The 26,444-nt window shown below is 38.8% G+C and overlaps 1 long non-coding RNA gene across 2 annotated transcripts in view; it reads left to right on the forward strand.

Annotated features, from left to right (window-relative positions):
• The first annotated feature begins 17,676 nt into the window (after positions 1-17,676).
• The window catches only part of LOC113612086 (uncharacterized), a 90,425-nt gene continuing 81,657 nt past the window's right edge, over positions 17,677-26,444 (forward strand). For both annotated transcript variants that reach the window (XR_003429717.1, XR_003429716.1), the window contains exons 1-2: positions 17,677-17,894; positions 19,298-19,380. This is a non-coding gene — a long non-coding RNA (uncharacterized LOC113612086). The remainder of the gene's footprint in view (positions 17,895-19,297; positions 19,381-26,444) is intronic.

The raw sequence follows: 26,444 nt of genomic DNA on the forward strand, positions 1-26,444 counted from the left end.
TTACACTGTAACAGAGAAGAACAAACCTGACTCCATAGTGGATCTATTCCTTTAGCTCTAACCTTTGTGCTCTGTTGCCCATGCTTAGTTGTGCTGGCTCTGCACCTTTGTAAAGGATTGTTGCCTGTAGCCTGAAATATACGTAATAGCCCTTTCTCAAGGCTCTGCCTCCCAGTCCTGACCTTTAAAGGTATAGCACTTTTCATTCATATAGAGATAAAAAGTTACAGAACAGAGAATAGCATTTGTCTTGGAGGTTTACAGGAACATTGTGACCAGACCTACATGGACAGGTGCAAGTACAAAGGACTATCACATCCCTTCTGGGGTCTGGCCGGAATCAAGAAGTTTGCAACAGCCAGCACCCCCAAACACACACACACACACACACACACACACACACACACACACACATTTTTTATTATAAAAGAAGCCTGAATGCTAACTCAGGTAAAATGGTGCTTTGGGACACTAGTCCACCATCTTCTCGGTCTGCTGGTTTTCTGAATAAAGTCGCTATTCCTTGCCCCAACACCTCACCTCTCAATTTATGGGCCTGTTGTGCGGTGAGCAGTATGTGCTTGGAGTTAGTAACAACACTACTTAAAAAAGAAATGTCTCTTAAACCTGGCTCCCCGTATCCTAAAATTCTAACTAGAAAACAGCAAATGCTGGGACTTCCCTTGTGGTCCAGTGGGTAAGACTCTCCGCTCCCAACGCAGGAGGCCTGGCTTCAATCCCTGGTCAGGGAACTAGATCCCGCATGCATGCCGCAACTAAGAATCTGCATGCTGCAACTAAAAGATCCCACATGCCACAACTAAGACCCGGTGCAGCCTAAATAAATAAGTATTTTTAAAAAAAGAAAACAGCAAATGTCAGAGGAGCACAAAAGGTATGGTACTGTAATTAGAATAGGAGAATAGCACCTCACTCTAGAGGTTCACCACAGATAGGACCACCCATGCGTATAGTATTGTCACAGTGCACTGTATTTGTCTGTTTTCTTGTTTGTGTGTTTATTCATGAATATATGGCTGTATCAGCTGTGATAAATTTTCATTACAGGAATTTTAAGATGTTTTCTGTCATGGTTATCTCACCTTTTTTTTTTTTTTTTTTTTTTTGGCATCCAACATTGACAGTGGAAAAATGGACTTATTATAGTTGGTAATTTGGTTACTTACATTCCAAATGTGAGTATCAATTAAATTATTACATATGTTTTTCCAAACTAATTCTTAATTAATAGGCCCTAGATAAATCATGGCTTTAGACAATTTTGGACACACATTTGATTACAGGCACAATGCTAAAATTGAAAAGGAAAAAGCCAGATTTTCTTATTTTTCTATGATACTTTAGGAATCTTTCTTAAAATACAATAGTCTTTTCAAAATCCAGCCCTGCTTTTAAATAATCATAACATGAGTTTTTAAAATGTTTAATATGTCCCTGAGCTACCCACAATTTCTTTGTTTTCATTAAAAAATTAATTACATCACCTATGAATACAGGGATCCTATGAAAGAAAAAAAAAAAGACTCCAAGAGGCTGCTTTAGGTAAAATCTTCACAAGAGTTCTTTTTCTTTTTTTCCAAACAGAACCTTAAAATAAATTTGGAGTGTGGAGCAGAGTATAATGGTGACAGCAGTGTGCCTGCTGCCTTCCAAAAGTTGAATTCTGTGTCAGGAATGATAATTACCAGCTCTGAAGCATAAAAACTATCTAACTCTATCCTGATTACTAATTAATCAGGTGCTAAAGACATTAAACCCATGACCCTGTTTCAGCAATGGAAATTACAAAGTCATGCTTAAGATTTAAAGGGACACTGGGTCCTTCTTCCTATTCCCCACACCTCTAAAAGGTTAAAGGCAGTATTAAAATAATTCCCTGTTAGGGGTGTGTGTGTGTGTGTGTGTGATCATTTCTCTTATTCTCAATGAAGCAGAATTTAACAGAGAGAGTGTGGTTTTCTGAAGGCTCAGTTTTAAACTGTACATTAAAAGGATCATATACCATGATCAAGTGGGATTTATCCCAGGGATGCAAGGATGGCTCAGCATCTGCAAATCAATCAACATGATACACCACATTAACAAAATGAAAGATAAAAATCATATGATCATCTCAATAGAGGCAAAAACTGCATTTGACAAGATTCAACCCTTATTTACAGTAAAAAGTGAGTATAGAAGAAACATAATAAAGGCCATATATGACAAACCCAGAGGTAACATAATACTTAATGGTGAAAAGCTGAAAGCTGTCCCTTTAAAATCAGGAAAAAGATAAGTATGCCCACTCTCACCACTCTTATTCAACATAGTATTGGAAGCCCTAGCCAGAGCAATTAGGCAAGAAAAAGAAATAAAAGGCATCCAAATTGAAAAAGAAGAAGTAAAATTGTCACTATCTGTGGATGGCATGATTTTGCAAATAAAAAACTCTAAAGACGCCACCAAAAAACTATTAGAAATAACAAATACAGTAAATTGCAAGGTACAAAATCAATATACAAAGATCTGTTGCATTGCTATACATTAAAGTGAGCTAACAGAGAGAGAAATTAAGAAAACAATTCCATTTATAATCTCAACAAAAATAAAAAAATACTTAGAAATAAATTTAACCAAGGAGGTGAAAGACCTGTACACTGCAAACTATAAGACATTGTTGAAAGAAATTGAAGAAGCCTCAAAGAAATGGAAAGATATCCCATGCTCATGGATTGGAAGAGTTAACATTGTTAAAATGTCCGTATTACCTAAAACAATCTAGAGATTCAGTGCAAATCCCTGTCAAAATCCCAACAACATTTTTCACAGAAATAGAACAAAAAAATTCTAAAATTTATATGGCACCACAAAAGACTCTGAATAGCCAAAGCCATCCTGATCGAAAAGAACAAAGCTAGAGGTATCACAATCCCTGATTTCAAACTATATTACAAAGCTACAGTAATCAAAACAGCATAGTGTTGGCACAAAAACAGATACGTAGATCAATGGAACAAAATTGAGAGCCCAGAAATAAACACACATATATGGACAATTAATTTATGATAAAGGACCAGAGAAAATACAATGGAGAAAAGAGTCTTGGGGACTTCCCCAGAAGTCCAGTGGTTAAGACTCTGTGCTTCCACTGCAGGGGGCACGGGTGCGAACTGTGGTTGGGAAATTAAGATCCCATAGGCCACAAAGTGCAGCCAAAAAAAAAAAAAAAAAAGTTTTTTCGATAAATAGTGTTGGAAAAACTGGACAGCCACAGGCAAAAAAATGAAACTAGACCATATCCCACACCATGCACAAACATCAACCCAAAATGGATTAAGGACTTGAATGTAAGACCTGCCCGAAACCATAAAACTCCTAGAAGAAAACTTTGGCAGTATGCTCTTTGACATTGGTCTTAGCAATATCTTTCTGGATAAGTTTCATCAGGTAAGGGAAACAAAAATTAAAATTAAAAAATGGACTACATCAAACTCAAAAGCTTCTGCACAGCAAAGGAAGCCATCAACAAAATGAAAGCCCTTCTACTGAATGGAAGAAGATATTTGCAAATCATATTTTCAATAGGAGTTAATATTCAAAATATATAAATATATAACTCAATGGCAACAAAAACCAAACAACCTGATTAAAAAATGAGCAGAGTTGTTGAATAGAAAATTTTCCAAGAAGGACATACAGATGGCCAGCAGCTACATGCAAAGGTGTTCAACATTACTAATTATTAGGAAAATACAAATCAAACTGTGAGATATCACCTCACACCTGAATTAACAAGCGTTGGCAAGGATGTGGAGAAAAGGGAATGCTCACTTGGTAGGAATGTAAATTGGTGCAGTCAGCATGGGAAACAGTATGGGGATTCCTTGAAAAATTAAGAATAGAACTACCATATGTTCCAGCTATTCAGCTTCTGGGTATTTATCCAAAGAATACAAAAACACTAATTGGAAAAGATATGTTCATTGCAGCATTATTTCCAGTAGCCAGGATATGGAAAAAATCTAAGTGCCCATCGATGGATGAATGGATAAAGATGTGGTACACACACACACACACACACACACACACACACACACACACACACACACTGGAATACTACTCAGCCATAAAAAAGTTGAAATCTTGCCATGTGTGAAAACATGGATGGACCTTGAGGGTATCATGCTAAATGAAATAAGTCAGATGGAGAAATATAAATATCATATGATTTCATGCATATGTTGAATATAAAAAAAAACCCAAACAAACAAACAAATGAATGAACAAACCAAACCAAACAAACACAGAAACTGATTCACTTTGTTATAAAGCAGAAACTACCACACCATTGTAATGCAATTATACTCCAATTAAGATGTAAAAAAACAAACAAACAAACAAACACATAGATACAGAGAATAGAGTAGTGGTTACCAGAGGGTAAGGAGGGGGAGAGTGAAATGGGTAAAGGGGGTCTACTGTATGGTGATGATGGAAACTAAATTTTTGATTTTGAATATGCTGTAGTATATACAGAAGTAAAAAATAACATTGTGCACATGAAACTAATATAATGTTATAATATTACTTCAATTAAAGAAAAGATTTAAAGGAACACTTGGTCCTCTTCCCACTCTCCATACTTCCAAAAGGCTAAATGCAGTATTAAAATATTCCTTGTTAGGTTTTTTTGGTGTATGTGAGCATTTGTCTTACTCATTGAAGCAGAATTCAACAGAGTGTGTTTTTCTGAAGGCTCCAATTTGAACTATAAATGATATCCTTGGACGGGTTCCTAGAGATTATAAAATTCTACCTTCATGTTGATAAAGAAGTGAGATTTATCTTTGTAGATAAGATTTTATTTTTTGGTAATGCATGTTCATTGGTAAAGATTTGAACAAATATCAAAAAGAAATAAAGAAGAAAAAATCACTCATGAAGAAAGAAATAAAGAAGAAAAAATCACTCATGATGATAGTGCTTTACATTTTGGTGACTATTTTCCATACATTTAATTTTTATTGGTAGACCAGTTTATTAAATCACACTGTACTTTTCTTCTATAACCTGATATTTTTATAAACATTTTTATGACACTACTTTGTCATATAACATGGTTACTGGGTAGTAGTCAATTGAAAATATACAAATATACAAAAATGTATTTGCTCAATCCCTATTGCTCTACTTCTTTTAAAATTTTTATTTTATTTTGGAGTATAGTTGATTTACAATGTTGTGTTAGTTTCAGGTGTACAGCAAAGTGATTCAGTTATATATATATATATATATATATATATATATATATTCTTTTTCAGATTCTTTTCCCATATAGGTTATTATAAAATATAGAGTGGAGTTCCTGTGCTATACAGTAGGTCCTTGTTGATTATTTTCTATACAGTAGTGTGTATATGTTAATCCCAGCCTCCTAATTTATCCCTCCCCTGCCTTTCCCCTCTGGTAACCATAAGTTTGTTTTCTAAGTCTGTGAGTCTGTTTCTGGTTTGTAAATAAGTTCATTTGTATCATTTTTTTTTACGATTCCACATATAAGTGATACCGTATTATATTTGTTTTTCTCTTTCTGACGTACTTCACTCTGTAGGACAGTCTCTAGGTCTATCCACGCCTCTGCAAATGGCACAATTGCTTTCCTTTTATGGCTGAGTAATATTCTATTGTATATATGTACCACATCCTCTTTATCCATTCACCTGTTGATGGACATTTAGGTTGCTTCCATGTCTTGGCTATTGTAAATAGTGCTGCAGTGAACATTGGGGTGCATGTATCTTTTCAAATTACGTATTTCTCCATATATATGCTCAGGAGTGGGATTGCTGGATCATATGGTAGCTCTGTTTTTAGTTTTTTAAGGAACCTCCGTACTATTCTCCATAGTGGCTGTACCAATTTACATTTCCACCAACAGTGTAGGAGGGTTCCCTTTTCTCCACACCCTCTCCATCATTTATCATTTGTAGACTTTTTGATGATGGCCATTCTGACCAGTATGAGGTGATACCTCATTGTAGTTTTGATTTGCATTTCTCTAATAATTACTGATGTTGAGCACCTTTTATGTACTTTTTGGCCATCTGTATGCCTTCTTTGGAAAAATGTCTATTTAGATCTTTTGCCCATTTTTTGATTGGGTTTTTTTTTTTTGATATTGAGCTGCATGAGCTGTTTGTATATTTTGGAGATTAATCCTTTGTCAGTTGCATCGTTTCCAAATATTTTCTTCCATTCCGTGGGTTGTTTTTCATTTTGTTTATGGTTTCCTTTGCTGTGCAAAAGCTTTTAAGTTTCATTAGGTCCCATTTGTTTATTTTTGTTTTTATTTTCATTACTCTAGGAGGTGGATACAGAAAGATATTGCTGCAGTTTATGTCAAAGTGTGTTCTGCCTATGTTTTCCTCTAAGAGTTTTATAGTATCCGGTCTTACATTTAGGTCTTTAATCCATTTTGAGTTTATTTTTATGTATGGTGTTAGAGAATGTTCTAATTTCATTCTTTTACATGTGGCTGTCCAGTTTTCCCAGTACCACTTATTGAAGAGACTGTCTTTTCCCTATTACTGGATTTTAGATTGATTTTTAGATTCCAACTCTTCACTGCTATGACACTGCAATAAACATCCTTTTACATAATTACTGGTGTACATCTCTAAGTAATTCCTTAAGATAAGTGGTTAGAAATTGAGTTAATAGGTCAAAGGACAGAAATATTTTTAAGGATTTTGACATATTGCTGTTCAGAAAGTATGCACCGTTTTCATGACTATCAGCAGCATATAAAGGGACTCCTTTCATTAACCCTCAGGAATACTGAATATTAACCTTAAAAAAAATCTTTATCAGTAGATAGTTGAACATGCGATTTTATTGTCTCAAACTGCATTTTTTTACATTCTATTAAGATTGAACATTTATCAAGAATTCCTATGAATTCTTCATTAAGTTGTCTATTAACGTCCTTTATTTTCCCTTAAGCTGCTTAACTTTTTTTATTGATTAGTAGAGAATTCTTTACATATTAAGGGTATTAGCATCTTTATCTTATATAATACAATTTTTTTTGTTCTAGATTGTCATTTACACTAGAATTTCTTTTGCCTTTTCCTGTATTTTGAATTGGGAATGTGGACTTTCAGTTTTAATAAGTATGTAACCTAGAGAAAGAAATTTAATTTTTCTGGTACTCGGTTGCCTCATCTGTAAAATGTGTGTGGGGAGAAAAGGATGCGGGTGGTTGGGAGGGAGAAACTCGACAGATTAGATGAAATGACCTGTTCCAACTCTTCTAGGTCTAAAATTCTATGATTTCATTCCTTCCCAATTCTATCCTAATTACTGCCTATAATCAAGCCATATGGTACCTTTTTGATCTTGTATATTTTGGGCAAGCATTAGCATTGCTCATTAAATCACAGTGCTCCAAATTCAGGGTTAATTTTCTTTTAATGAAGAAACTTCTGCATGCCTCCAGGGCTTTTTTCTTCTGTTAAACTCTTATGAACCATTTCCATTTAAAAAACACCAATACCTTTAATGAGTTAGGCCTGCCGCTTTCATAAAATTGCAGCTAATGAATGACTTTGCAGACAGAAATGGGCAACACAATTAGAGTTACCAAAGTTTTCTTTCCGACTCTGAGCCAGTTTAACCTTTTCATCATGTGCGTGGACACACACATAAGGCCTCTGAAAATGAAATAATGTGCTTATGGCTTCAGTGTTAATAGAAGAGACAAAACAGTTTATACCTGAAGCAATCAGCAGTTGTCTGATTACTAGGAGACACTGCAGCTTGTTGACAAGTGGTTCTCATGGTGATTTACAGTTATTAAGTTTGGAGATGTCTGTATTTCTAGATTTATATATTCTATGGCATATTCTCTGTTTTTATACTTTAGTAGGAGTAGCCTGGGGAAGTCCCAAAGCACTTCCCTGTAGTAGAACAGCATGCTTTGCTTCTTGGTATTGGCAGAGCGTTGACTAGGCAGATCCTGAACCTCTGTGTGTGTCTTACCTTTATATTTCACAGGAGACCTCTGCAAAGAGCCAAGTGATTCTCCTTTTTCAGGACTTTTTTTTTTTTGGCATTACATTTAAAAAAAAAAAAAAAGCTTACTCATCAAGAGCTCTAGAAATTGGCATTTCCTGCTGACAGTGTTTGTAAAGAACAGGAGGGACTTCCCTGGCTGTCCAGTGGTTAGGACTCTGTGCTTCCACTGCAGAGGACGTGGGTTTGATCCCTGGTCGGGGAACTGAGATCCCTCAAGCTTCGCCGTGCCACAGGGCATGGCCAAAAAATTTTTTTTAAAAAGAAAAGAACCCTGACTTCAGGTTGTTTTTCATTAAGGTACTGTGTCTCCTGTTTTGTTCACTGTAGTTTTGAAAGATCCATCTTATGGTCAATTTTCCCAGAAAATCTTAGTTTATAATTACCTGGAAACACACTTTATTTCGACTTAAAAGGTTTCCTCCTCCTCCAAATATCATGGAAGGAGAGGCTGGAAGGCTTCTCTTCAGGAAATCACTTCCATGAGCTGAAATACAGTAAATTTCCACTACTTCTCTGAATGCTACTCTCAATCCAATATGGCTGTTTTTACTTTTCTTCTTCCATCACTGAGTATTGGAAGACAATTCTTGCTGTTTTTTAGGTTATAAGCTAGTGTAAGATACGTATGATATTTTTGAAAGCTTCCTGATGTGCGTTTCTTCGTTGGTAAGTTCTCCTCCACTCTGTCCACCACTGTGTCATGTCCAAAAAAGCTAGAGTCTGGAAGAGGAAGGTGTGGTGCAAGGGAAGGAAGACAGGAAAGAAAAGTAACAGAAAAGCTCCTAAGAGAGTTTCATTCAGAAGGATTGTTGGAGGAGGAAGAGGGCGAGAGATGAGAGAGACAAGTGAGACTGAGCCCAGCTCCTTTCTTTGGCTTTGGCCTGGGCACGGGGATTAGACAAACCAAAGGGAATGACGTGGGCGGAGTTTCCCCTTGATTCATTCTGGGATTCTAAGAGAAGGCTGCCTCACAGCTTGCCATCGTGCTGACCTGGATCTCCTCACAACTGAGAATGCCCCATAGCATAGCATGGGAAGACCACCGAGGTTAGCCCTTTGAGCTGCCTTTGGCTGGTGTGTGATCTGAATAGAATCTGGAGGTCCTCACAAGCTCCCGCGGGAGGTGGAAGTAAGCGATCTGGCTGCACACCTTCCTAGCACAGCAGTGACAGTCATGGTAAGAACTACTTATATAGCACTTGTAGGTGCTAGACACTGCTCAAAGTATTTCACCTTTATTAATTCATCCTTTGAGAAACTCTGAGAGGTAGATACTATTATCCCCCTCCCACTTTATAGATGTGGAAACCCAGGCACAAAGATATTCAGTTTCTTGCCTAAGGTCACAGATAGTAAGCAGTGATCTGAAAACAGACAATCTGGTGTCATATCCTGGGTGACGGTCATTGTTCAGAGTGGAGTGGTCCTATAACCAGGGTCTATAGGACAAACTGCCTGGGCCAGACCTCAGGATGCCCCGAACACCAACAAGAATCAACTAGAGAAACCTGTGTAATCCTGATCAAATGAAGAGGCAGTTAAGTGATGGACTAATCTTTACTATTCAATAGGAGATGCTAGAAGGCTCGGTGATAAGGAGAGTTGCACAAGGAGTACAAATATGTATATGACATGCCTGCTGCTCCAAGAGCATGTCATTCTCTGTTATATACCCACTGCCAACTTGAGGAAGGAAGGGAGAAGGGTGAAGAACAGCCTTTACCAAACATGATCGTGTGACCTAAGCTGATCAGTGATGGGCTTGGCCTGGGGTTACTCTATCGCAGTAAAATCTAGTTATTTTCTCTGCCGTCATGTGGGCGGGGCTCAGGAGGGAAGCTGAATCTGTTATAGAGGAGGTAAGGTAGAAGAATTTTCCTGCACATGTGAATGTAATGTAAGTACCCAAAAGACTGAAGTAATTTTCTTTTTCTGCACATTAAAGGTACTGGAGTATAGCTTTGTCATCATACATGGGGGGAAAAATAAACCCTAGACGTATTATTATCATTTTCCACTAACCAGAGTGAAGTATGACTCAACCAAAATTATCTAAGTGCTTTTGTTTTGTTTTCTATGTGAAAATTACTGTAATTACATGACTCAAATTATTTAAGGTTACTGAACTGCATTTTTCTTTTAAAGTGATCATTAGAACACAATGGTGTTCTACGCCACCCAGTTTATTCTGATGGCTAATGTGAGAGCCAATTACCTTTCTATTTTTGGAAGGATAGGGAATAGTAAGATCATATAAGACAGTTGCTTAACTTAAGAATTGTATAGATTTGTCCTCGACAAAGACTCTCTTGACTGTTAAGGAGATGGTCCAGGGAGTGGGTGGACTGTGCAGTTCAGATGAGCCAGAGCCTGACTCAGCAGGATGTTATGAATGCCCAGGGTGCTTCCCAGGTGAAAAGAAGCACTCAATCACACTTTGGGATTCTCAGGCAGAATCTAGAACTCCTTGAGAGCAGTTTGGAGCTTAGACAGACCTGGGGTTAAGGTTTGATATTAATTGACTTATTATGGTCTGGGAAACTTTGGGGTTAGGTGCAGTCCTTCATGGACTCTATAGAAGTTTCTATCTTTATAGGGTGGTATGTCCTAAACTTTAAGCATTGGAGGACAATTTTCACTATGACCACCTGTAGTGTTATTTATTGAATACTTTTGTTTAGGTTGATTCACTATGTTTACTTAAATACATTTGTTTAAGAGGGAACATTCGTATGATCATCATAAATGGTTAAAAAAGAGAAATCTTTGCCAGAAAATAGGAGTTCATAATCAATATAAATACCATTAGACTTCCTTCTTGATGTGAATTGGATTGAAAGAGAGTTGAAAAGGCAATGGGACTAACTCTGTGTCCATGTACCACTGAAGACCATCTGCTATATTACTTAATATCATCTCAACAAATTTTTTTGATGACTATAGAAATATCAATTTAGGAGAAAATATACATTCTTCTCCCCAGGACAAGCTGGTCCTGTCTCACCCAACCAGAGGTTCTGGAGTACTTTTGGAGCTACCCTAATGATGAAGGGCTTGGGGGCAAACAAATGGTGGGCTTTCACAGTTGGAATCCAGTTGTGTAGCATGCATAAATGCCTCCTAACCAGCACAACCTATGGTGTCGTATATCACAAACTACCCAGGGTTTTCTTTTTTACTTTGAGGTGAAAAGTATGCAATTAAAAGGAAAACAGACATTTTTTATTTGGGTGTGCCAACCAAAGTGCGCTTCATTTCATGACATAAACAAGATGGTTGTCTTTGTGGACAGTGAAAAGAATCGCTGGTGTCCTTAAAAGGAGGGTGAACACTATTTGGTACCATAGTGTGTGACATTGAAGAAGTTAGGGATGGTATTAGTTTCCAATAGCTTCTGTAACAAATCACCACAAACTTAGTGGTTTAAACCAGCAGAAATTTATTCTCTCACAGTTCTGGAGACCACAATCTGAAATCAGTTTCACTAGCCAAAATCTAGATGTCAGCGGGACTGCGTCCCTCCAGGAGATCTAGGGAAGAATCCCTCCTTGTCTCTTCCTGCTTTTGGTGGCTGCCAGCTTTCCCTGGCTTGCGGCTGCATCACTCCCATCTCTACTTCTGTGGCCATTGCTGCCTTCTCTTCTGTGTATATAGTCTCCTTCTGCCTCTCTCTTACAAGGATACTTGTGATTGGATTTAAGACCCACGCAGATAATCTAGGAAAATCTCCTCATCTCAAAATCCTTAATCATATTTCTCTTTGTAGCAAATACTTTACATATACAGGTTTCAGGCATTAGGATATGGATAGCTTTTGGAGGGTTTGTTTTTCAGCCTACTACAGGGAGGGAGTGTTCTCTGATTTAGTGGAAAGGTAAGGTTTGTAAAGCACCCTCTGTGAACCAGACACCATGCTGAGTACATTGTGTACCAGCTTATTTATTCCTGACAACAAGCTTACAAGGTATTGTTGTCCACCTTTCACAGATGAGGAAACTAGCAGTTTCCTTACTTAGGACGCGTCCGAGATTACAGAACCAGCAACTGGCAGATGATTTAACAATCCTAATTCTCAGCAGCCACCTCCCATCATATTTACAACCTCACTGATCTTCTGTTAACCAGTGAACATAATCTGCTCTCCTAGATGCGCTGGACCCATCTGGTGTCTGCTTAAGTTCCTCGTTCTCTGTTGAAGGCACCTTTACTGTAAGCTGCGGTGACAGGCAAGGGTGAGGACAGACATGATTCTAGACCATGACCTGTAGTCCTGACTATCCTGAATTCATGGGTGCATGTAGACTTCCTTAATTAAAAAGGGGGGGAAAATACTCTCACCCTGGTAGCTAAAGCACAACACATATCTCCTAACTTAATATCTAAGCTGCTTCCGAGTTCATCATGTTTTCAGTAGTTTCACAGAATTAATCAATCATAATGATAAGTTGTTTATCTTGCCTACAGGAGGCGGAAACATCGCAATTATTCACCTTCACGTGCACTTTGTGTGGGTCTGAATTATCTTTAGTAGGTGCTGGAATTGCTGCTAAGAGCGGAGTTTACCAAGGCTCTTAAACACAAACCTGTCCAACAGCTTTATTTGGACAGAAACAAGCAAGGGCTACGAAACAAACATTCAGGCAGGAACAAACTTGCCTGGGACGCTTCATTCAAGGTCTAGGTTTGGGGAAAATTTTCACAGTGATTTCCATGTGTCCTCCTTCAATCCAGTTGAGATTAGAAAGCAAATTATGATGGAATCTTTTACCACAATCTGGTTAAATGGGGTTTCCTAATTGCCTGTGTTATGAGCTAAGCTTATAGAGGCAGAGTGCAAGGAACTAATCCCCTATAGACTGAAGAAGTGTTGACACTGTTTAAAACACCTGCCAGGGCCTGGTTTCTAAATCCCAAATATAAGGCTGCTCTGTGTGGGGAGAGGAAAAGAAGTGAGCTAAGGCATCCACGTGGAAGCCTTCTGTTGATACATAACAGAGAAACAGATATCGGGTGGATTCATCTAAGAGAGCATTCAGTATTTTGCTCCAAATATAAAAGTTTAACAACCACATGTTTCTTTTTGCAGAGGTGAGTCTGAAACACAAATAAACAGATTTAGGGCATCATGCACATGGGAAAAAAAACACGTTACACTTAAGACTCAGAGCTGTTTGCTTTGGAAGGCTGTGTTTTCCCTTTGCAAACTGGGTGAAATAAAGGTGCTGTCTCTCCAACTCCCCTCCCTCCTACCTCCCAAACTTCAACTCCAGGAAGTTTCCGGTGATCTCCAACAGCTGCTCCTTTCCAATTCCTAAAGGTTTATGTCGTCGCTCGGTATTTATCTTGGACGCTCCTCTGGGTTGAGCTTATTATCATATTGCTTTGCCACTGCAGAATTTATTGAATAAAAGGGAGCCGCTGCTGGCCGTGAGCTATGAGTGGTAAGTCCAGAGTTTCAGAGTCTCATGAATTAGGGCACCAGACGCATCAGTAAGATAACCCTCTAGCTCTTGGGATGAGATTTCTCTCTTTGGAATGCAACTTCTGCAGAGGTAACAATTCAGATTAAATTAGTTCAGAACACAAGAAGGCAATTTTCATTTGTAAAGAGATTGAGGGTTTGTTTGGTTTCTTTTCTGCTTTTTCTTTTTAGCTAGACCACCAATCTAAACACAAAGATAAATTGAAATGGGATTTCATTTTTAAATGGCTTTAAGTAATACAAATAATAATATGAAAGGAAAGCTGTTGGGATGTTGCTGAGTAACATCTGACAATGGCATTTTAATAACTGTAGGTAATAAATTTAAGGTTTTAATTTGCGATGCTGGTATTTTAACTGCTTTAAGAAATATACCAGTGTGAACTGCTGAGGCCTATTAGGACCCTTCCTCCAGGAAGATTCAGGGAGATATTGATGTATCAGGCCCTAGGGTGATATCTGGGGCTGCACAGAAGTGAACCACAAAGGAAATAGTCTTTGGTTTAGAATAATTTGCATTCCTAATGCATGTTAATCTGCAAAATGTTTGGCTGAATGCTTCATACTGGGGAAACTCCTATTCATGCTATAAAATATAATCACATGCCTTTCATGGCAATGAACTACTCAGATTTAATGAATTTTTCTTTAAATGTGGAGTTAATGTCCTATTTTAGAATTACGTTTGAACAGTGAGTCTTTGAGTGAGGGATTATTCACTTAAATATTCTATGGAGCCCTTCATAGACATCAGGAAAATGGTGATAAAATGTCAGTTCCTCATTTCCATTTGCTTAAAAAGTACAATTATTAAAAATAAGCAGTATGGAGAGTCTAACACGTTGATACAATTCATGCTTTTCTGTGGCTCGGGTGACTTGTGAAGGAAATCATGCGGTCTCCGGTTGCCACCTGCTTCTTTGGTCATAGATTAATAACATTTGACCAAGCATGAAGGCATGCTGAGGCCATCTGCCGTCACACATAGCAGGATGGGTTTCCGCTTCTTCCAGTAGAATTCTGACTACATGGCTCCACTCTCAGACGATAGTCATCCTATTGGGCTGCGTGACCCAGTTATTTTGACAACAAGAATTCAGTACTCATCTCAGTCAAACCAGAACTACGTAATCTGCTTGGTAGTGGTTAAAGTATTAGGCCACCTGTATAATTTCAATGATAATTATGAGCTCTCTTCTCTGTTTATGTAGTAATGGATGTCAAATAAGACCTTTGCGTTCGTCTCTGTGCTTTGATGTGGTGCACAAAGCTAAGAAAAATAGACACTAAGAACCTTTCCATGTTCAAATGAATTGGATCCTCGTTCCTCCTCTTTCCTCATCTCCCACTCCCTTCACCATACAATCTCCACCACCTTCACCACCACGGTCATCATAATTGTGATCACTGCTCTCTTCAAGATCTCTTTATGCTCTGTCTTTTGATGCCAAGGAGCCAAGAGCTGACTCTTTGGATGATAGAGGAGGATGGGGTTATAGAGAAGGATGCTCTGCTGGTCTGGTAGCCATATGGTAAAAGTTCTCATAAGTCAGTGACCCAACCTTCTCCTTACCTTTCTCCTTCAGGATATAGCGTGGTCTCCAGTGCCATCATTATTTAGCATTCCAAAGGAAGGCTACCCAATAGCCAGAAAGTTGGGGGGGGGGGAGCGGGTACAATAGAAATGACATTAGCCCAAGGACTAAAAGGACTTATTCTTGTTCTAAGTATAACTAGCTGGGCCACCTAGGGAAAGCCATTTGATCTCACAAAGCATTTGAGGTTTTTTTTTTTTTTTCACTAGAAAAAATTAGGGGACTAGAATTGATGGTCTTAAAATTATGTTATAAAATTTCACAGTGGTGTTCCTAGGACTACTGGTCAGACCTCACACCTCCCTTCCTTCTTCATCCTACCTGGAATGAGACTGATTACCTGGCAGCCAAAACTGCTACCTTGTGACCATGAGGATGAAGGCCTGTACATTAAGATTTGGGGATCTGGGCCCCTGATGACATCACTCAGGTGCCATTCCAGCCCTAGACTGCTTTTTCTCAACTTCTGGTTATATAGTGAGGCTACTTTTAGTTGGTTTTCTGTTGCAAAGAGCTGAATGCAGTTTTAATGAATGCAGCCTTATACTAGTACCGCTCATCAGGCAGTTCTGAGGTCAATAATCTAATCATACTTGGCATTCAGTCAGTATTTTGTAACCATCTCCAGTATAAACTGTTTCTATCAGATACTTGAAGGTTTTTTATTTCTTTAATGGCAGAGTTTTTAGCACCCCTGCAGATAAAATTGCTTTAGTGTTCTTTTATAATATAAACGTCTTGTTTTTAGATGACAAATCTGAGCACAATATTTATAATCCACCCCTTCCTTATATATTCATAACAGAGAAAAGGTGATTCCATAAATCAAAATGGGAAATACTAAACCAGAGAAACTACTCCGTCATTGACAACTAGTATAGTTAATCATGGTGAGTTTTTAGACTAAAAGAGGAGGTTGTTCTCTTATGCCCTAAAGTAATTAACCTAGCCTCTTTGCTAATGTTTAGATAAACAGACATTCATTTCTTTTTGCCTTTAATAAATCAAATACAGTTATTTCCTGCAAAACTGAGTGACTAGCAATTTTAACTGAAATAAAACTTGGATTTGAATTAAATTTCAAAAGTGAAATTGATTTAATAAGTAAATGTGTATCGTTAAAAATTTTGATTGAAATATTCTAGTCTTCTATATAGTCACATTTTGATAAATGTCAGTGGATTGCTAAAATAAATTGAAATGCAACTGTAGTCTTCAAACAAACACAAAAATCCTTTGGAATAAGATTCTGGCTGAAATTTGAAAATGTTGAAGACATATTTGGTTGAAAGATGTAGTGGAAACATGTTACCTAGGTTACATGAATTTATGATCAAAAATATAAAATGGATCTTTTAAAAGCATAGAATCCATCCTCCTCCAATTTAAATTTATCTGAAGTCAGTTGTCAATTTGATGACTCCTGCTTTATAACATCACTTATATTTTTGATATCAAAGGGAAAACATATTTTCAAGAAAGTTAGTATCTCTATTCCGTAAAGGTACAATGGTTTATTTATAACATGCCATTTTTATCATAGGTCACCAGAGACAGAAATCAGGCTTTTTTTTGAAAGAGTTCAGAATGGAAATAGAAACAGTTTGGATTTTTTTTACTAACATGTTAAATTCCTATAAAATAGTTTACATTCATGTAACAAGATATAGTATAGACTAGAGACAGGGATGTAGCCTTTGAAACCTAACAGGCTTGCATGGAATCCTTGTTCTCCCAATCCACCTGTGGCAGACACGTGTTTGGCTCACCCAACTGCCTTTCCCAGCTTCCTTTCCTCTCCCCAACTTCCCACAGAGCAGCTGAGAAAGTAAGGTTCCAGCTTCCCCAGACTCTCTTCCAAAGAAGTTGTATGTCCCAGTTCTGTCCACTAAGCTGTAAGGGGAAGGCTCCAGGGCATTTCTAGGAAATGTTTTCCTAAAAAAGACAGAACAACATGAGGAGAAAGTCATTTTCTTTTTTGCCACCAGCCCAACTTCTTCCTGTATTGCATCTGTAAATGGATAAAATGGTTGTAGTTATCTTCTGACCAAGAAGCAGAGAACAAGAAGATGCCAGGACTCCGACCTGCACCCCTATCTGGTTGAATCACTGACCCAATCCTGGGGTTATCAGCTTTCTGATTCCTTATAATGTGATAAAAAAAAAAAAACTTTCATTGCTTGTAGCCAAAAGCATTCCTTACTGATGTACAACATTTATTATGATGGGCAAACATGTTAACTTTTCTGAGCTTCAATTTCCTTTTATGTAAAATGGGACTAATAGTACTTAACTCGGTTTATGATTGTTGTTCTGTAACGATTCATCGAATAATGTATTTTAACAGACTAACACACGAGAGCAGCTCACTAATAAATACCTCTTTAGTTATGCTATTGGAGCTAGTGTTGGTTTAACCAACTTGTAGAAGAGAGAGTTTAATAAAGACCTTATCGTTTGCCAAAACTATACGTTCAAAGTTTTAACTTCTTCCTTCTCATTATTTAATTCTTCCAGCAAATCTACAAGGAAGCTGTGATTTTCCATTTACAGATGAGGAAACTGAGGCTTAGAAATACTCTTCCAAGGTCACCCGGTTTGAATGTGTCAGAGCTGGTGTTTGTGCCCTAAAGATCACCTACATGCCTTGGAGGATAAGAGAACCCTGAACTGGGACCATGAGAAGGCATCAAATTAGAGAAAGAGTGGATTTAAAAACTCAGCCAGAGAGGCCCAAGGTGAGTGCCAAAGAGATGCTGAGGGTTCTGGAATGTATACATACCTTATCTAAGGCTACCAGTGGGAGGTGAAGGGGAGGACTTGGGCAGCAATTGGGATGGAGTGCAAGAGCTATAGCTGAGAAATAGGAGCTGAGAATCAAGGTCCAGAAAAGCAGATAAGGCTGGTGGCTGACTCACATGCCTTCATGAGCCCAGATGGTAACATGAATGTGTGAGTCTGGTAGAAGCAAGACAAAAATGGATGGTGGGGACTAGATACTGGAGAGGGGGTACATGACTCAACTCAAATCACTTAAATTGTTTTAAAATACTGTGCTGACCAAATAAGACACATCCTTGGAAAATATTTTCTTGCTGGCCACTGGTTTGCCACCTGGAAAATAATATAGCAGAAAATAGAAATCCAGGTTGTAAATGACTTCAAGGCCCAAGCTATTTTCCTTACCACATATTGTTTGATATTCATTTATTCCTTCCTTCATTCATTGGTTTTACCAATCAACAATATCATTTAGTGTCTTTGGACCATGTACTGTGGTCCAAAGGTGCTGGAGAGGAACAAGACATCGTCCCTGTACTTAATAGAAAGAACATCATATTTATACACTGTAATGGTCCAGGAGAGGCCTTAGCTCTTTTAGAGAGTGCATTGGAGCTAAAAGGACACAGCAACTGAATCTGCTGCGAGTGATCATGGGAGGCTGCTCAGAGGAAGTGAGACTTTACTGAGTCTATATGAATAAATAGAATTTTGCTTTACTGTACATTGTGCATAAGATGAGGGCAGTAATTGGAGTGAGGAAGATTAAGAAGAAAATCTGCTTTAGTAAATAGATGAGAATAATATTATTTTATATATCCAAGTTTCCGGTTTAAGTAATTCATATCAAGCATAGGGAACAATATATGCAAGGGTCAAGAGACATGAGAATGGGGAAAGGAGTGTTGCTTTTCAAGGTACACGGCCTTGAAGGCGGGCCAGATAATAAAGGGCTTTTATGACAGCAAGTTAAGGCGTTTGGATTTTATTCTGCAGGCATTTGAAGAACTTTAGTTAGGAAAATTCATGTGCAAATTAGCATTTGGAAGGCTAGCTCTTGACTCTTAGTGAAGGCTGGTTGCAGAAGGAGCAAAGATTAAAGACAGGGAAACCATACAGAGGCTTCTTCCATAGCGTGGATGAAATATGATAACTGATTGGACTGGGATATGGGAAAGAATGGGACTGACGTGAAAAATAGGGAAGTACAGTGATGGGTTATGCTTACTGTTCAGAAAAAGCAGAAAAGAGAGAGAAGTCTAGGGTGAGGCTGTCAGACTCTCCTGAGCCACAGAACTACCTGAAAAGACCCCTAGTAGTTTGGGCTGGGGCTTAATTTGCATTTCTAACACATTTCCAGGTGATGCTGCTGCTGCTGTTGCTGCTCTAGGTACCACACTTTGAGAAAGCCTGGTCGAGGTAACTTGTAGGACCCTGCCTTGGGTGAGTGATGGCTTAAATCTACTCTACCATGAACGTTAGAAGTTGAGACAAGTACCGAATCAGCAGCATATCTTATTAATGAGTTATAAATAAGTTGTACCAAAATAAGTGGTTAGATAGGAAGCTTATGATTTGTCAAGTCTCTGGTTCTAATATGGACTAATATCATATTATCATGGTTCTAATATCAAAAGGTCTTAAACATCACACAGTTTTATTTTCCATGAATGATTTGGTCATTGAGGCAGAGAGAGGTGGAGGGAACCTCATAATTAGGCTTCTATAATTAGGAATGTAGAACAGTTTGGGGAGATGATTGAATGACATTTCTTTGTAGTTTTGATCATAAGAAGAACTGTAAACAAGCAAATGGTAAAAATATTGAAATAATAATTCATACTCTGTCGAAAATACTTTTTATAAGAAAATATAGGAAATGTTATTTTCTCACAAGAGCATCTTAGAAGTAAAGCTTGGCTGGGAGATAATAAATGATCCTATTATTTCCAGCCATTGAAAGTATATTTGGGTGTTTGATGTTGCAGCTGTGGTGGCGGCCTTCCACCAAAGACTGACTGAAATCAGAATCCTAGGGGATGGAATTTCTGAATCTATATTAACAAATTTCCCAGGTGATTCACACTCACATGAAGTTTGAGAACCAATAGCGTAAATATTCAGCTCACAGGGAAAGAGGTTTTCTTCTCTCAAGAGATATCCTTACACTAATGTTGTTGATCTTGCTTGTGTGCCTCCACCATTGTCTCTTTTCTCCCCTCCAGTTTTACTGAGATTTAATTGACATATAACGTGTAAATTTAAGGTGTACAATATACATATGCCACACATATATATTGTAAAATTATTACAGTATGGATTACAGCTCCATCACCTCATGTAATTACCTTTGTGTGTGTGGTGAAAATATTTAAGATCTACTCTTTTGGCAACTTTCAAGTATATGATACAGTATTGTTAACATTGTCTCTAAACAAGCAATTGTGGTAGGTATTCATCTCAGTCTACAGACTCTGGAGCTTAAGAAAGTAACTCTTTTTTTCTCTCTCCATCCCTCCTCCCTCCCTCCCCTCCTTCCTTCCTTCCTTTCCACATCTTTGCTTCATTTTCCCTTGGTTGAAGCTTGGTTACTCTCAGTGTGGGGGGAGGGGGAGGGAAGTATAGATTGCATTTTAAGCAAATGGCACAAGTGTTACCCACCTCACTTTCACTCATGTCCAGTTGGCGAGAACTCAGCCATGTGGTGCTTCCTGGATGCAAGGGAGCTTGGGTAATTTTGTCCTGGCTGGGCAAACGCAAGCCCTACTAAGCTCTCGTAATTTGGAAGAAGGGCAGAATGGATTTTGGACGAATAACTAGCAAGATGCCACACTTCCTTTACGTTTTTCTTTCCTCTTAAGTTTGTCCAGCTGCCTCTCTAGAGGTTTACCTGAAGATTTGACTTATATCAAGTATTCCTCTCAAAGCTTGAGCAATATCATTTCAAGGCTATTTCCTGAGGATTGAGGAGATGCTTGGTAAAGGACTTAACCTGTGTTCACTGCCAAGTTTAAGAAACATCTAGGCGTGTGGGGGAACTGGTGAATGTCCTGACAGAGGCCTGTGTGCAGAGGGAAGGGCCTTCCCAGGGAGATCTCATCCTAAAGCGAGAAGCCTGTCAAGGCCAGCTGGGCCTGCTGGCGAGGGCTTTCCCGTTGGAAGGGTACCCCCAGCTAGTGCAGGGTGCTGATTATCCCCGAATCACTGACAGCATGTTTGGGTCCTTGAGGGGAAGAGCAAGGTGTAACTAACACCCAAAAGAACTCTGTAACTATTTTGGACCCAAGACACATTCCTTTTGGGGACCATTCTAATAGTTTTTCACATGAGTGAGAGCGCCGATTTCCTCCCATTGTGCTATGATGAACACAAACTTTGATACCTGGCAGACCAGGAGCACACCTGTGTGGGACTGTGGCGTCTGAGGGACCTCCAGGGAGGGGTCCTCCAGGTGGAGGCAACACAAGGCAGCCTGGGTGTTTGGTGAAACTGTTATTAGCATCGCAGTGAACATTATGCCTTGAAGATGCTGGTCCCAGCTGAGTACGGGGAGACGGCTATATCCCGATAAGCACAGCAGATAGTCTAAGGAGCAAAGCTGAGCAGATTAACAGCAGTGTCTGCGGGAGCAGCCTGGACAGTGGTGGGTAGGCTGGAGGTTGAGCACCTGTGAGACCCTGCCTGAGGATGCCCCAGACAGGGAGTTTACCGTGGGCCAGAGCTCTTGCATAAGTTGGCGAGAGCCAGAGTCAGAGCAATGTAGACTCCCTAAGGTAGAGACCTGTATGGCTTAGGCCAGGTGCAAAACGTTCCCTGTCACTGTTAAGAAAAGAACTTCTGCTCCATAAACTCTATAACTGAAAGCTCTGGAATTAAAAATTGAAAATACCTCATGATTTAAATTGTACTGGTTTGTACTAAAGAATACTTCCCAGGCCTAATCACCATGCCTTAAACAATTTGAATTAGTACAGAAGGACCAACAATTTAAGGTGAGACAGTCTGTGTAATATGATAACTAAACCTGGAGAAACATTAACAAATAATCTTCCGTCCTGTGGGCCCTCATAATACTTTGTATTTCTCCTGTAGTTTATTGCTTTCAGCCTTTTAAGTTATTTGGTTTATAAATTGTTAAAGCTGGAAGATACCTCTGAGAGGAATTATAGACAGGGACATGCATAACCAAGCTCAGAGAGAGAGGTTAAGTGACTTGATTAAGATCATATCATTTCTTATTCCTCCTAGTAGGTTATAATGTCCTTGAGGGCGGGCATCGTGGCTCACCTGCCATGCCACACTCTGCAAAGCCCAGTGCCTTGTTCATTGATGGTACTGTAGAAATCAGCTGAAATGAGCTACACTAGCTCTTATTTATGTGAGATGCATTTTATATTGGGAATTCAAAACAGGACTGAAATCTTATGAGAAGCCATACAAGAATTTAAAGGCCCATTTCTATGTAAGAAACTAGGACTCAGATGCATCTTCTAATGGGTGAAACAAACAAAAATGTATTTATTTATAAGTTATTTATTTAAATTGGAGTATAGTTGATTTACAATGTTGTGTTAGTTTCAGGTGTATAGCAAAGTGATTCAGTTATACACACACACACACACACACACACACACACACACACATATATATTCTTTTTCAGATTCTTCTCCCTTATAAGTTATTACAAAATATTGAGTATAGTTTCCTGTGCTATACAGTAGGTCCTTGTTGGTTATCTATTTTATATATAGTAGTGTGTATATGTTAGTCCCACACATTTATGTAATTCTTACCATGTGCTAGGCATTGTTCCAGCTGCTTTACAAATTTTCACTCCTTTGGTCTTCATAATAGACCTAAGAGTTAGGTCCTATGATCCTCACTTTACAGATCAGGAAAGGAAGGCATGGAGAGGCAAGTAACTTAAGTAACTTATTTAGGATCACACAGGGAATAATGACAGAGCTGGGATTCAAACCCAGTCAGCCCGGCTCCACGCTGCTTCTCCAAGGGTGTGGCCTGCTTAAGCAGTTCTGTGCAATTTTCTCTCCCTCTCTTTAAAATTATAACTGATGTGCAAGGCTTTCTTTGGCAATTTTTGCAGCCTGGTCACAAGCACCATGTGAGACTCCAAGAAGCCAACATTGCCACGGCTGACACATCTTCAAGTCTGTGTCAGCACAGGATGAACCGCAGCCAAACATGACACAACTGACGAGGCTCTGGGATGGCTGCCCTGTTAGAATCCTCAGGCAGAGTCAGCACAGGCAGAAACTTGTGAGACTTTGCTGACACAGCCTGCCAGCCTCAAGAGGCTTTTGTGGTGACCAGGGTGGCATGGAAGGAAGTTAAGACATTAGGGGTTGTAACTTTCTTTCTGCATCTTGCAGAGGTTGTAATTCATTCTGGGGAAAGTGCTGGAACTTCAAGCATTAGATCTATGTCCTTGAATAACTTTTCTTATCCAAGATTTGAACAAAGTACAAAAGCGGTTAAGCTGTCGTTTAGACTTGCCAGAGAACAGAGAAGTGACTGGAACAATTTGCCATAAAAGGAAAAGTACTCATTTCCAAAGCCTTTACTGAAATGATTGCTTTACTTAAATTTCAGATTTTCCCCATAAGATATAAAACTAGCCAGAGACTCTTGGTTCAAACTGAGCTTGTTTTATCTTAATGGCATATGTGGATTCAACAGTAGAAAACTGGGGAGATTTTTAGCCTCATATGTAACCTGGAGTTGATATTCAGTGGGATAGTGGGAAATAGATTGAGAATAAGATGTGGGTGAATACCAAAACTTGAAACTTTCAAATGTTCTTTGTTGTGATTATTATGAGATATCAACTTTCAATATTCTTGTTTAAGCTCTTTTGAATTCCTAGGCTATTGTGATTTGGCCAGTGTAGAGAAAAGGGTCACTCATTAATGTGTGGTAGTTTCCCAGCCAAAGCCCTACCTTGGAACAGACTGCTTGTCATCTGCTCAGTTGTTGTACAGAGATGCAATAAAGGGAACATCTTTTCCATTATAAAAAGGAAATTCCATTTTAAAAAGCTGGATAATTGTATACAGTTTAAATCAACCCTGAAATAATATTGGAACCAGACCAGATTCTGAGGTTAAAATAGATATCTTGGGACATATTCAACAGTTTGATGACAAAAGCCTGCATCCTGGGATTTATAGCCTGAGAGACTTTCATTCAATTTGGAAACAGATTAAATGGAAAAATTTGGGCCAAAGCGTGCAGCTCCCAACAATACATGGGGCTCAGATATTTACCATATGTTTTTCAAGATCAAAATACACACTGAATTTCAACGAGGTGCCAGGTATAGTGTTGTACAGTATAGTACAACAAGAGATAGTTCTGACCTCAAGAAATTACACCTCTATGTTAGCACTGAAATTCATGGAGATCTTTCCCATTCTTTGATCTTGCATATTGAGTTTATGATGAAGCCATGTAACAATGCCTTTGGCCATTAGATTAATTTAAGTAATTATTGCATAGTTTGTAACCTTTTTGGTATCATGGACCTTGGATCAGTTAGGATTAAATTCAGCTGGAAGTGACCAAAACGTCAAATAACTATGGCTTAAACAAGGTAGTAGTTATTTTTCCTGTAAACCTAAGCAATCTGTAACTAGAATGTCATCTCCATGATCATCAAGGATTCTAATTTATTTTCCTGTTATCTTCAACACTTGATTTCCACCTCATATTCCAAGATGGCTGGTCAAACCCCAGCCATCATGTTGATGGAAAGAGGATGGAGATAATCTCTTTTTCTTATTTAGTAACATGGTCATCTGTTGATGCCTTGCTGCAAGTGAAGGTGGATAGGGAAGTCTTTATTCTGGCATTTCTGTTTTCAGCTAAAAATGAAGGTAAGGATGAATATTGGGAGGGTTGACAATCATCAGTCTATGTGACAGACACCTTTAAGAATCTTTTCAACTACAGGAAAAAAAAAAAGAATGAGAAAAAAAACTATCACATGGAGACTGAACAAATGCTACTTAAAAACCGGTGGGTCAACAATGAAATCAGGAAATACCTTGAGACAAACAACAATGAAAACACAACCTTATAAAATCTATGGGATGCAACAAAAGCAGTTCTAAGAGGGAAGTTCATAGTGATACGGGCCTTCCTCAAAAACAAGAAAAATCTCAAGACTATTTTTAAATGCTAAGATGTCTTTAGAAAAATTCACATATGCATACACACATTTTAATATGATTTTAGGATTTTTTTCAGACTTCCCCTCTGATAGAGTCTTACCAAGTTCCCCAGAAATATGAAAATATGTAAATGACACTTTCATCAGCACCACCGTTGTCCCAAATAGGATTCTCCAGGAAGCAGATCTGAGGTGAAGTTAGAAGTTTTCAAGATTTTGGTGGGGGAAAAACACTTGTCAAAATAAAAGGAGAAGAAATAGGGTTTGGCAGATGGGAGGCATCAGATAACTATGCAGAACTGAGAAAACTCTGCTAATTCAGTGGGGGGATTTTTGAGCAGAGACTGCCTTTTAGAGAAGTCTCACACTGGGCAGAAATGGCAAGGCCCCACTGCCTTGCTTAATCATTGACTGGTGTCTTTCCTGGCTAGAGTGAGACTTGAGGGTAATGCTTAAGGGAGGTCCTAAAGGACATAAAAGCTAGAGGCTCTCTACTAATCACAGGCTTTGCAGCTGGGCAGGAGTCCTTTCTTGAAGGGATATGAGTGATGCATCCATTGTCTGCAACAACCAGCTACCATTCAGAGGTTTAAGTTACCATAGGACCATCAAAGCCTGCTGTGGGTGTTAATGTCACTCTTGCAAAATTACACCTCTGTGTTAGCACTGAAATTCATGGAGATCTTTCCCATTCTTTGATCTTGCATATTGAGTTTATGATGAAGCCATGTAACAATGCCTTTGGCCATTTGTAATGAATGGCTTAAGAAAGGAGCAGGACAGCATCACTGTAAGATAACAAAATGGAGGAGAAGCTTCAACAACTGAACCATCTATGGCTGAAATGTCATCTCTACCGTCACCTACTAACCTGAGAGGGGCTAATGTCTCTCAACAGTTAGAGCCTTGGACACTCCCCATTATCCGAGAGCGAGTTTAGTGGTAACAATTGCTCTATCAGGCCAAAGAGTGATATGCCAATGTTCTGTGTCCAGTTCAGGAAGGAAGACTGTAGATTCTACATTAAGAATGTTGACAAAATTGTTGATTACTTAAAATGATCAAAATGGGCTTCCCTGGTGGCGCAGTGGTTGAGAGTCTGCCTGCCGATGCAGGGGACACGGGTTCATGCCCCGGTCCGGGAGGATCCCACAGGCCGCGGAGAGGCTGGGCCCGTGAGCCATGGCCGCTGAGCCTGCGCGTCCAGAGCCTGTGCTCCACGATGGGAGAGGCCACAACAGTGAGAGGCCCGTGTACCGCAAAAAAAAAAAAAAGATCAAAATGGAGCTCAGTTAGTCTTGTAGAACTTCAGCTCACC

Source organism: Aethalodelphis obliquidens, unplaced genomic scaffold (assembly GCF_003676395.1).
Source record: "Aethalodelphis obliquidens isolate GAN/ISIS:26980383/991018 unplaced genomic scaffold, ASM367639v1 scaffold72, whole genome shotgun sequence".
In the NCBI taxonomy this organism is placed as follows: domain Eukaryota; kingdom Metazoa; phylum Chordata; class Mammalia; order Artiodactyla; family Delphinidae; genus Aethalodelphis; species Aethalodelphis obliquidens.